This window comes from Nycticebus coucang, chromosome 5, assembly GCF_027406575.1.
Source record: "Nycticebus coucang isolate mNycCou1 chromosome 5, mNycCou1.pri, whole genome shotgun sequence".
NCBI classification, from domain to species: Eukaryota; Metazoa; Chordata; class Mammalia; order Primates; family Lorisidae; genus Nycticebus; species Nycticebus coucang.
In genome coordinates this window covers 43,304,664-43,317,718 of record NC_069784.1, presented here as the reverse complement: position 1 = coordinate 43,317,718, position 13,055 = coordinate 43,304,664, and the positions used below count along the sequence as shown (strand labels likewise).

The window sequence follows — 13,055 nt, the reverse complement described above, 5'->3', positions numbered from 1 at the left end:
TTAATTATAAAAATGTTACTAATTAGTAGTCCAATGTTGGGTAAGACTGGAGCACCTGAACTACACATGATAGGATTCAATAAACATGGACTGAATGAGGGAATATATGGATGAACTAAGTGAAATGGCTGAAGACCTACACTTTGATTACCACATCCTTGTGGAATCCATGATGTACAGCAGTGTAGTTAAAATGAATGGGCCAAAACTGAACAATAAGTGGTCAATATCTATACTCCCCTTTGAAATAGTAGAAGTGTGATTAATAATAGTTAAGCAAAGAGCTTAGTTGATAGAACAGCATTTTTTACAGTTGATTCTAGGCTAGAGTTTTAATAATTCTAAAATAAACAAAGCCAGATTATCCTCCATCTCCTGAATCTGAGAATTACTACTCATTGGCAAAAATACCTCCAGTACGCTAAAAGAAAATGCATTAACTCTATTTATTATTAAAAAGTCAGGTCCTAAGTTTGTCTACTGACATTTTTAGCAACCTTCTTCTCTTACACATATTAAGTACACATACATATTCTTTTTATATATGCAACCACTAAATAGTGAAGTTGCATAATTGTATGAGACTACATGCCTTTTTAAGAACAGAGAAATAAGGTCTATATCAGGAGGAAAACTATTGTAGAGACAAGGTTAGCTTCCTAAGTTGAAACAATCCATTAGTCTTTATTATATAACAGGGATAAAGGAGTATATTTACACACATATATTTGCTGAGAGGCTGTTTCTGATCAACATTTTTCTGAAAAATGATAAAAGGCAGAGCAGACTTCAAATCAATATTTTTATTGCATCTCCTATTTCAGTGAAGCTAACATTAAGGGCTTATACTAAGCACAAAGTTATCTTACATTTTGTTTACTACTTTATATTCTAAGATAAACAAAGCAGATACTTGCTGTGTATTCAGATCAAACTTTGCCAACAGCATGAATCTAAAAAGTTGACAGCCTCTGAGACTCAAATTAATAAATAGAAAAACTTGGAATTCTAGCTATTCTTGCTGGGGAGGTAAAGGCTGATTTGTGGAATTTATTATAGCATAGATTCTTAAGAGTTTTGCCAGAAAAATAAAGACAACCAGATAAAAGTGGTTTTACATTGAGCAACTCTATGTAAAATGCTTACAACAGTGCCTGGCACAGAGGATGTGCTCTGTTAGCTGCTATTTATTAGTAACATCATTGTACTGACACCCACCACTTTATAACAACATATATTTAATAGCCATGCATGTACATCTATACAAATCAATCTGTATGATGCAGAAAAGAAACAGCCCTGATTGTAAAACATTTATAGTGATACATTTTCAAGGATAAAAGAAAGTTAAATTGTTAAAGAAAAAAATAGACAGTTTTTCTTTGCAGCAATGTCCTTTGCTAGCTCAGCTGGAGCTCTGCATCGAAGGTTAAGAAAAGTTAATAGCCTATTGTTTTCCCTCGAAGTTAAAAACAGAAATCACTAATATTTAAGATAACAAACAGAAACAAATTACACAATAATAATTTATTGCTTTACAACAATTCTGGTGTCATAAAATTTAACTGAACCAAATTCCACATGTATTTTGAATGCGAGAATCAAACTTCCCAGGGAAGTCAGGCGCTTGAGTGAGGGCCTATAGAGTAACTTGCTTTTAAATTTTTTTCCAGATGAAGGTAGAATGCCAAGAGAGAGAGGCCGAAGAGAAAGACTGAATAACCAGCTGCCTACAGACTTGCCTTCGTGAGCATGTCCTTAGCCGTCATCTACGTGTGCCTCCATTTCTGAGGACCTTTATTTGGGATACCTTCCAATCTACAAAAACAAAAAGATAAGGGATAAAAGGAATTGTATTACAGTTGTACTGGATAACTGAGAGGTGGAAAATGTTCTTTAGTGAGTTAAATTGTCCTGTAAACTCTCTGAAATAGTGTAGACAATAATCTTCTTGAAAAGAATGTCCCAATTCCCAGTAGAAATTATTTTAGAAAGGTTAACTTTTCAAGTTGCTGAAGTCATGCCAAACACTAATACAAAATTTCTTTCCAATGTACAGACAGAAAATCAATCTTTGGGCATTAGGCCTGTCTTATCCACCTTATTTTTACTTATTTATATTTGACAAAGAGTCTCGCTAGAGTGCCTTGGTGTCGAAACTTAAAGCAACCTTAAATTCTTGGGCTCAAGCCATCCTCTTGCCTCTGCTCAAGCCATCCTCTTGCCTCTGCCTCCCACCATATCATCCAGCTAGTTTTTCTGTTTTAGTTCATATTTACGTATTGTTTCCTTAAGAGGGTACAAACATTAGGTTAAAATGTTTGCATTTGTTAGGTAGTTTTTCTTTTTTAGTACAGATGAGGGTCTCACTCTGGTTCAGTTTGGTCTAGAACTCCTGAGTTCAAGCAATCTACCTGCCTCGGCCTTCTAGGGTGCTAGAATTAAAGCCACGAGCCACCATGCCCTGCCTCTTATCTCTGTTAACATATGCTGTTTTCTTCCCCTCTCCTAAGAAAAGAAAAAAATTGCTTTGCTAACCTGAGAAAAAAGTTTCTACATGGAGAATGTATAAAATAGATCACATAATGTTAATATGGCTATCCAATACTCTTTAACATAATTTCTGAATTTTATGAATTTTTTTTTTTTTTTTTTAAGAGACAAGGTTTTGCTCTGTCACCCAGACTGGAGTGCAGTGGCATGATCATAGCTCACTGTAATGCTGAACTCCTGAGCTCCAGAGACCCCTCTGGCTCAACCTCTGGAATAGCTGGGATGACAAGTGAGGCATCATATTTCATTAATTTTTTTTTTTTTTATAGACAGTGTCTCACTATGTTGTTCAGGCTGGTCTCAATACTCCTGCCTCAGACTCCCAAAGTGCTGGAATTACAGGTGTGAATCATTGTTCCTGGCCTGCATTCTTAATAGTAGAAAACACATTAGGAGTTTAGAATGCCTGAATTATAAAGTACAAAGATTGTATACATTTTTGTTTGAGGTCCCTAAAACTTCAGCAGACCAAAAAATAAATAAATAAATAATAATAATAATAATAAAAACAAAAAAAACTTCAGCAGACCCACTAATAGCCTAGATTCAGAATCCTTTCCATGGATTGGTAAAGCTTATGAATATTCAGTGTTAAAAAAAAAGAGATAGGTCTTCTGGAAGATAGGGCAAAGTAAAGAACTTAATTTGGAAGCCAATTCTTTTTCTAGAATAATCATGCACCCCTGGGAAAGAAACAGAAAGTGAAACATTTTATATGTAACTTGAATTTGGAGGTTGCCTTCCTAAGCCATTTATTAGAAAGTAAATGATAATTATGTAGAAATAACTTGTTTGGTAAATATAATTATGAAACCTTATTAATTCACATTAATTAGGAGGAAAGTAAAAATTGAATCAAGAAGAGGTTTAAATCATGTAATAGAATTACTAAAACTGTTCCCCTGCTAGTCTACCTGCCTCTTTTCCATCTCCGTGTTATTGTATAAACAGCTAACCAAGTAGAAGAAAGTATGTTCTACGAAGGGGAAACCTCGTGCACAAAGGCTGAAGGTTCAGGATTGGACTATAAAACAGCCCTGCATTCTCCTGCCTCTCATAGTCCTCCTCATGCCCACCCTTCTCTATGACCTCAGCATTTTTAACAAAATAAAGGAATAAAAATAGCCTGCATTAAGAACACGGGCTACAAATTAAGTAGACCTAGGTTTAGATCTTATAATGTTATAAGCTAAAAATTGCCCAGTTTATGACTAAGCATAATTTAGTGCCCAGGCAGGATGGCTCATACCTACATGTAATCCTAGCATTCTGGGAGTCCAAGGTAGGAAAATTGCCTGAGGCCAGGAGTTCCAGACCAGCCTAAGCAAGAATGAGAACCCATCTCCATAAAAAACAGAAAAATTAGCAGGACATGGTGTTGCATGCTTGTAGTCCCAGCTACTCAGGAGGCTGAGGCAGGAGGATTGCTGGAACTTGAGATTGCTAGGAGCTATGATGATGCTACTGCACTCTAGCCAGGATGACAGAGGGAGACCCTGTCTCAAAAAAAAAAAAAAAAGAGTAACTTAGTCACACCCCTGTAAATTTGGGGGGATAGAATGGGAGTGCTCTAGGTTCTTGGTAGAAAGCCTTTGTTTAAGAAGCACAGTTGCAGTGACCGGGAGTTCTTCCAATACCTCCTGAAGTTCATACCTCTCTCATTCTACTAGATTCTCCAAGTGATCTTGGTAGCTACTGTAGCCTGAATTACATACTCTCCTGTCATGGTTAAAGCACACTTGGGCAGTTCCATGCACAATGTGGTTTTGTCTGGGTTGATCAAAAGAGTGACTAGTGAAACAAAGGGGATACATACAATGCAGTCAGAAGGCTCCTAGACTGACTCATCTTTTTTTTTTTTTTTTGAGACCTAGTCTCATTCTGTCAGCCTGGGTAGAGTGCCATGGCATCATTGTAGCTCATAGCAACAACAAACTCCCTGGGTTCAAAGGATCCTTTTGCCTCAGTCTCCTGAGTAGCTGGGACTACAGGTGCCCACCATGCCCAGCTAGTTTTTTTCTATTTAGTAGAGGTGGGGTCTCACTCTTGCTCAGGCTGATCTCCAACTCCTGAGCTCAAGCAATCCACCTGCGTAGACCCTTCAAAGTGTTGGGATTACAGGTGTGAACCACTGGGCCTGGCCTACTAATCTTTCAATTGAAAACAGAAGCAAAAACCTATTATGTAGCCCATCTGGGCCTGATGGGAGCATGAGATGAGGGTCATACCTAGTCCTCTACCTGGCCACTCTGATGTGTGTTACCCATTTGCAATTTGTTCTGTGCCTCTTACTGTCCTCTTGTGTGGTCACGTAATTTCTCCAAATTCAGTTCCTGCTATGGCTATGGCCCAGTGTACATGAGACAAGGTAGTGAGGTGTATAAGCAGTCAGGAAGTAGTAAAAACAAAGACTACAGTAGAATGGTGTATTCTGAAGTTGATGAGTTATTATACTTTGGTTTTGAGATAACTGAGTAGACCAGCTATCCAGAGGGTAGGAAGCATAGAACAAAAGGTATTCCTCTACTACAAGATTTTCCTGTTCCTTTCTTGCTATCACATTATAGGTACATCTGTAAAACTTTAAAGAGGGCTCTCCCAAAGCACAGTGAAATTAAAGGCCTCCATCTCAGACTGTGAGAGCTAGAGAGAAAAGAACTAGTCCATTTAATGGTGAAGTCTGGGGCTGAAGACCATCTAGTGCAAAGGATGAAGTGGGCCATTTCAGTCACTGTGGTCATGGTGACTAAAATGGAACCATGGGTCTGGAATAGGGGACAATTCTGAAGCTGTAGGGGAATCCATCAGGTCTCTTAAACTTGAATCCAGATCTAGCAAAGGTGAAAACAGAGAATCTCCATGTAGGGAGAGGTTTGCTAAATCTTATTTTGATGACCCTTGTTCTGAGATTGAACTTTGCCTTGGGCATTTTTTATAAATCACACTGGTACCCCCAAGGACTCAGAGAGGAAGAACTCCACTTTGGGGCTATTTGTTAAACACTGTAGCAGAGACCATACAGGAACAGCCTGGTCTGCTGCAATGTCTAGTCCACCCTACTCCCCCTTCTGCCTGCTCATCCTTCTCTTCCTAACCCTCACACAATTTTCTTCATTTATATATGTTTTATAATGTTGATCAAAAATAAAATGTTAGAAATGTTAAGAATTCTACTATTATTTTTCTTCTGAATTAATGAATAATGCATATGTAGAAATGTCAAGCAAATTTGGACTGCAGTTAGTATTGTATAAGGAAATGTGCTTCATACAGTATACTTATTTTTTTGAGACAAAGTCTCACTCTGGTGCCCCAGGCTAGAGAGCCATGATGTCATAGCTCACAGCAACCTCAGACTCTCGGGCTCAAGTGATCCTCTTGCCTCAACCTCCCAAGTAGCTGGGAGTACAGGTGCCCACCACAACGCCTGGCTAGTTTTTCTATTTTTAGTAGAGACGGGGTCTCAATCCTGCTCAGGCTGGTCTCAAACTCCTGAGCTCAAGCCATCCACTCACCTTTGCCTCCCAGAGTGCTAGGATTACAGGCATGAGCCACCCTGCCTGGCCCATGTGGGATATTTTAAATGTTTGAATTTGGATGCCTCCAAGGATATGGGACTTTTTTGCCCCACACTGCTCATTATTCCTTATTAACTTATGTTAGGCTGATAAACATTTGCTAGTTCTTTAAGCCTTTGCAGTTTGGATCCTTGATTTAGATTAAATCCTTGACTGAAGTTCCTCGGTAAGTTGATGATGCGCTGATTAACAGATAGATTTATAAAATATGAATTTTACATATCCATTTTTGGTTCTCCAGGAATAGGCAGCCCTGTGGCAGAAGCCATTTACCCCTATCAGTGAGGATGGCCCTTAATAATTCCTAACTGCTTTATGTCCAGATTCTAAAAACATATATCCAGAAGTGTCACCTTCCATTTGTTCCATGTTCTAAGTTTTTCTAACTGATAATGACAAGAGCTACCTTACTTAGGGAAACCTTTACACCCTAAGCACATGGGTACGACCTTATTCTACAACCGTAAAAAGAGAATCCTAGCATTCTGGGAAGCCAAGGTGGAAGGATCCTTGAGCTCAAGAGACCAGCCTGTGTAAGAATCAGCCTGTGTAAGACTGTGTCTCTACTAAAAATAGAAAAAAAAAAATTAGCCAGTGTTTTGGTGATCTGTAGTCCAGTTACTTGGGGAGGCTGAAGCAAAAGGATCTCTGAACCCAGGTGTGGTAGCAAGGTCTGGACAGAACACCCAGGCTGCCTATTCCTGGAGAACCAAAAATGAATATATAAAATTCATATTTTAACTCTGCTATAAGCTACTGCCAAAGCACTCTAACCTGGGCTACAGAGTGAGAATGTCTCAAAAAAATTTTTTTAAAAAGGTAATCATATCAGAGTATAGTAACTGGCATAACATCTGAACCCATGATTAGTGCAAAAGGTAAGATGGAGGGAAGGAAAGCTTCACTCTATTAATTTGCAGCTCAGAAGTAGCTTTGGTATCTCCTGGACCTCTCCTAGATACTGGCATCAGAAGTACTATGTGGAACAGGGCATTACAGCAGATTTGGGGTTCTCAAATTGAGTTCTCTGCTTTATTTAAGCCTCATCTTGCTCACAAGTGAGTGGTAGCAAGGTCTGGATAGAACACCCAGATCTGGCTCCCCAGTGATTAAAGCTAGTCATTGTGATCTAAGAGGCTGCCTTTGCTTCATGCACTCTCCTCCTAAGTCACAGTAAGCTTGATAGACAGCTGTTGAGTAATTCTGTCTGCTGCTGTTGTGTGAGGGTCATAAAGCCCAACTTCTCATAATGCAAGATCTCATAGCATGGACTATGGGTGCCAGGATACCCAGAATATCCTAGAAAGAGGTGATCTTAAAATTAAGCTATTAAAAAAACATATCCTTAGGGACATGCCTCTTCCCTCAGCTTGGCCACCTAGAGACTCACAACTACCCCAAATACAGATAAGCAGGAGGTAGTTCAATGTACTCCTGGTTTCAAAGGCAGCTTTGGGATCAAATGCTTTCACAGTACTTGTTTAGCTCTATGAAGGGTAAGAAGAACCTACAATAGGATTCTTCTAAGTCAAGATGGCTTCAAATTCTATATATTAGTCTCCTATGGTATTAACAGTTATAAATGACAATTTCTACTCACGTATTTTTGGTGAGAACTAAGGGATGACTACTTCCTGATGACTCAAGACAATACTATGTGATCTTGGGTAAGTTACTTAACCTTTATCTGTATCTGTCTGTAAAATGTGGACTACAATAGTCCCTAATTTATAGTTTTTTTTTTTTTTTGGTAACACTCAGGGTCTCTGTCACCCAGGCTATACCACAGAGGCTTCATCACTACTCAATACAATTTCAAACTCCTGGGCTCAAGTGATCCTCCTGCCTCAGCCTGTAGTTGGGACTACAGACATGTCCTACCACATCTGCCTAACTTTTCTATCTTTTTGTAGAGACAGGGTCTGGTTTGTTTTTGCTCAGGCTGGTCTCAAACTCCTAGCCTCAAAGAATCCTCCCACTTCAACCTCCCAAAGTGCTAGGGTTACAGGCATGAGCCACTGCACATCAGTAATACAACATTTTTTTCAGGAGTTAATGAGTTACTACATGTAAAGTCCTTAGAACAATGCCTGACATACAGTAATTATTCCATAAATGTTAGCTGTCATCAATTTATTATTATTGAACACCACCCCTCAATCTGCCTAAAACACTTTTTTTTTATTGTTTGGGATTCTTTGAGGGCACAAAGAACTAGGTTACACTGACTGCATTTGCTGGTTAAAGTCCCTCTTATAATTGTGTCCTGCCCTCAAGAAGTGTTCCATACATCGTGACCCCATCCCCCTACCTCCTCCCCTACACCAGCTCCCTCATTCCCCTATCCTCCACCTTGTATTAGATCATCTGCTGCCTTCATATTAGAATTCAGTACATTGTTTTCTTGCCTCTACATTCTTGTGATGCTTTACCATGAAGAATATGTTCCAACTCAATCCAGGTTAATACAAAAGATGTAACGTCTCCATATTTTTAAAGGCTTTATTAAGGATAGAAAAAAGGAAGGGAGGAAGAGAGGAAGGGAAGGTGCTCAGGAGTAAAACTTTAGTAGCCAGGGACAAGGAAGAAAATAGTTCTGGCAAATAGGTAGAACCATGTCTAAAAGGAATGCTTTCTAGGGAAGATCCTAAACAGACATGATGTCAAAACCATCCCGGTAGGAGGAGACAGGGAGCAGGAGCCAAGAAGTATCAGAATGAAGTGAGCATATTAGAACTGACCACAAAAAGGAGTGAGGTCTGGGAACTGGATTACCATAAAGAAACCCTCAGGCAATCTGGTTGAAAACAAATAGATTAGAGGCTAGAATAGGATTAGGCCAAAAAGAAATGTCTACATACAATAACTAAGAAAATGCCATGAAGGCTACCTTGAACAGTTTGACGAGAATATTTCAGATTGTATGTGAAACCAGCACATTGTACCCCTTCTTCGCACTAATGTACACAGCTATGAGTTAACAATAAAAAAATAATAAATAAATGAATGAATAAATAAATAAATATTAACAAAAAAAAAAAAAAAGAAAGAAATATCCTCAGTTACTTGTTTTCCATATAGGTTGTTTTGTCTTTAAGCAGGCTGGGCAGAGTGGCTCACACTTGCAATCCTGGAACTCTGGGAGGCTGCGCAGCAGGTGCCTGGCCTGAGCTCAGGAGTTCTAGACCAGCCTGAGCAAGAGCAAGAGCAAGACCTCCATCTCTACTAAAAATAGAAAAAACTAGCCGAGTGTTGGGGAAGGCGCCTGTAGTCCCAGCTACTTGGGAGGCTGAGGCAAGAGGATTGCTTGAGCCCAGGAATTTGAGGTTGCTGTGAGCTCTGATGCCACGTCGACACTCTACAAAGGGCGACAGTGAGATTCTATCTCAGAAAAAAAGAAAAGGAAGAAAGTATTTAACATTACTGAAAGTTTATTATGATTTTTAAGGTATGTTTCTAAATTTTATGCTTTTTAAACTAATTTTTAGAAAATTATTAAGAAACCATGTAGGCCAGCATGATGGCTTGATCAAGAGTGAGACCCCATCTCTACTAATAATAGAAAAAATAGAAAAAAAATTAGCTGGGCATTGTGGTGAGTGCCTGTAGTCCCAGCTACTCAGGAGGCTGAGGCAGGAGGATCGCCTGAACTCAGACGTTAGAGGTTACTGTGAGCTAGGCTGACTCTGTGGCACTCTGGCCTGGGTCAACAGAGTGAGACTTTATCTCAAAACAAACAAAAGAAACAATGTAAATGTCCCCTACTATCAAGTCATTGCATATATTTAAAAATATAGTAAAAATACGTACAATATTTCTTTAAAAACATATATTTATATACCTGCACACACACAAAAAATTCTCAAAGTCCCAAAGAAGTCATAAAGCAAATCACTGATCACCAAAAAGAAGAAACACACACAAAAGTAGTCATTAGTAATTTTTAACTGGTTTCTCATGTTGAAGAAATTTTTATTGCAAACAATTTGTTTTCTACCAAACTGTTTTGGCCAAATCATCTCATGCCAACAGAGAGCCTGAGCAGCAACTGATTAGGATGCTAATCTTGTGCCACTGGTGAGATAAGTGAAGGGATGAAATGGAGCCAGGAGAGCTGCTTAGAAATGTAAAGTGAAGGGTCTTGGAGTGCATCTCACTAAAAACTAAGTTAGCCTTTCTTCAAAGAGCAGCAAATTCATCCTAGACCCAGACATAGGCCTTGGGAAGCAGCAGGACGACACGTGACATATAACATGAAATTAGATGAAGATGTTCTGAATGAGAAAACCCTCAATGTACAGGAAGAATGTTTATCTCTTTTATTCTAGGTGTTTGTTTAGTCAACCCTATTTTCACACATAGTTTAAAAGCAAATTTCATTTTCCGCCAGGCACAGTGGCTCACGCTTGTAATCCTAAAACTCTGGGAGGCTGAGGTAGGTGGACTGGTTGAGCTCACGGGTTTGAGACCAGCCTGAGCCAGAGTGAGACCTCGTCTCTAAAAATAGCTGGACGTTGTGGCAGGCACCTGTAGTTTCAGCTACTTGGGAGACTGAGACAAGAGAATCACTTAAATCCAAGAGTTTGAGGTTGCTGGAAGCTGTGACGCCATGGCACTCTACTGAGGGCGACAAAGTGAGACTCTATCTCTAAAAAAAAAAAAAAATTCTATTTACAATAGCTACAAAAGAAATAAGATACTTAGGAATCAACTTAACCAAGAGTTGAAAGATTTCTACACTGAAAACTATAAAACACTAATGAAATAAATTGGAGAAGATAAAAATGGAAAGATAGCCCATGTCCATGCATTGGAAGTATAATACTGTTAAAATGGCCATACCAACCAAAGCAATCTATAATCTATATGCAAACTATTCATCTAACAAGAGGCCAATACCTGGAATATATAAAGAACTGAATTCAACAACAAAAAATGTCTACTAAAAAAAATAAGCAAAAGACTTATTGGGATAGGCATGGTGGCTCACACCCGTAATCCTAGCACTCTGGGAAGCCAAGATAGGTGAGTTGCTTGAGCTCAGGTAACCAGCCTGAGCAAGAGTGAGATCCCATCCCTACTAAAAATAGAAAAATTAGCTGGTCGTCATGGCAGGCACCTGTAGTCCCAGTTACTCAGGAAGCTGAGCAGGAGGATCACTTGATTCCAAAGAGTTTGAGGTTGCTATGAGCGATGCTACAGCACTCAACCCCAAGGCAACAGAATAAAACTGTCTCAAAATAAAGAAATAAATAAAATACACACAATGAGTTAATAGACATTTCTCAAAAGACATACAAACGGCCAACACATACATGAAAAAATGCTCAACATCACTAATCATCAGGGAAATGCAAATCAAAACCATAATGAGATACCACCTGACAAAAGAAAACAAGTGCTGGCAAGGAAATGGAGAAAAGGGACACTTAATACATTGTGGTAGGATTATTAATTAGTAGAACTGCTATGGGAGACAGTACGGAGACTCCTAAAAAAATAGAAAATATTAATAGAACTACTGTATGAGCTAGAAATCCCACTGCTGGGTATATATTCGAAGGAAATGAAATCTGTATGTTGAAGTGTTATCTGCACTCCCATGTTTATTGCAGCACTATTTATAATAGTCAAGATACGAAATCAACCCAAATGTCCAACAATGAATGAATGGATAAAGAAAACGAAAAAATAAAAAAAATTAAAATACTCTGATTTGTGATATTAATGAAGCCAGACATCATGTTAAGTGAAATACCAGACACAGAAAGACAGATATCATATGATCTCACTCTTGTGTGGAATCTAATTTTTAAAAAATTTTATATACTAACAGCAGAGAGAACAGTGGCTATCAGAGACTGGAAAGGGGAAAGCAGAAGGGACAATAGGCAGAGGTCAGTCAATGGGGTACAAAGGGGCTATTAGATAGGAGTAAGTTCTGGTATTTTATTACACAGTAGGGTTGATGATGGTTAACATTAAGGTACTGTATGTTACACAGCCACAAGAGAGGCTTCTGATTGTTCTTACCACAAAGAAATAAATGCATGAACTGGATACCCTAAATATCCTTACTTCATCAGTATATAATATATATATGTAAAACATCCAGCTGTACCCCATAAATATGTACGTGTCAATTAAAAAAATAAGCCTTTCTTGTATTGTTTACTGTTAGTGAAATGAGGATAACAGCACCATTCTATTTCCTACATCACAGAAATGATAGAATAACTGATGGAATGTAAATGAAGTAGGTGAATTCCAGAGAAAACACGTAATTTTATTTTTCTCCTTTTTCAGATAAAGCAATTGAGCAACTTACTCAGCTTGAAGAGTAACCATATTGTTACAACTTCAACCTCAAACTCTTAGGCTTAAGCAATTTTCTTGCCTTGGCCTCCCAAGTAGCTGGGACTATAGGCGTCTGCCACAATTCCCAGGTATTTTTGTTGTTGCAGTTGTCATTGTTGTTTAGCAGGCCTGGGCTGGGTTGGAACCTGTCTGCCTCAGTGTATGTGTCCCACACCCTAACCACTGAGCAACAAGCACTGAGCTACAACTTTCAAATTTTACATGCACATTTCTCATTCTAACACTAATTTCAGAAGTTGCAACTCTTTCTGTGAAATCTTCACAATTTTTGCTTACTTAATAAGCTTGCAAACAACCATACAGCATCATCCAGTCTTTAAAACAGAAATGTGAATCCTGGGAAGAGCACCATGCCTTCTCTAGCTTTCACGTAAGGATTCTGAAAGACCCCCATGAAAAAATGCTGTTATCTTAAAAGACTGTACTTGGCATAGTAAGGAGAACCTGGAGCTTCACGATCTAGTTCTTCTGATCATGCCATTCATTAGATGGGTAGCCTCAGAAAAATCTTTTAGCTCTTCTAGGCCTTGGTTTCCATTTCTGTAA

At 38.7% G+C, this 13,055-nt stretch overlaps 1 long non-coding RNA gene across 1 annotated transcript; it reads right to left on the bottom strand.

The window, feature by feature from the left end:
• Window positions 1–783: 783 nt before the first annotated feature.
• On the bottom strand, window positions 784–12,927 carry LOC128586789 (uncharacterized). The gene is made up of 2 exons (XR_008380297.1): window positions 12,786–12,927; window positions 784–1,818 (listed from the first exon to the last, which is right to left on the bottom strand). It is a non-coding gene; the product is annotated as an uncharacterized LOC128586789 (long non-coding RNA).
• Window positions 12,928–13,055: the final 128 nt, after the last annotated feature.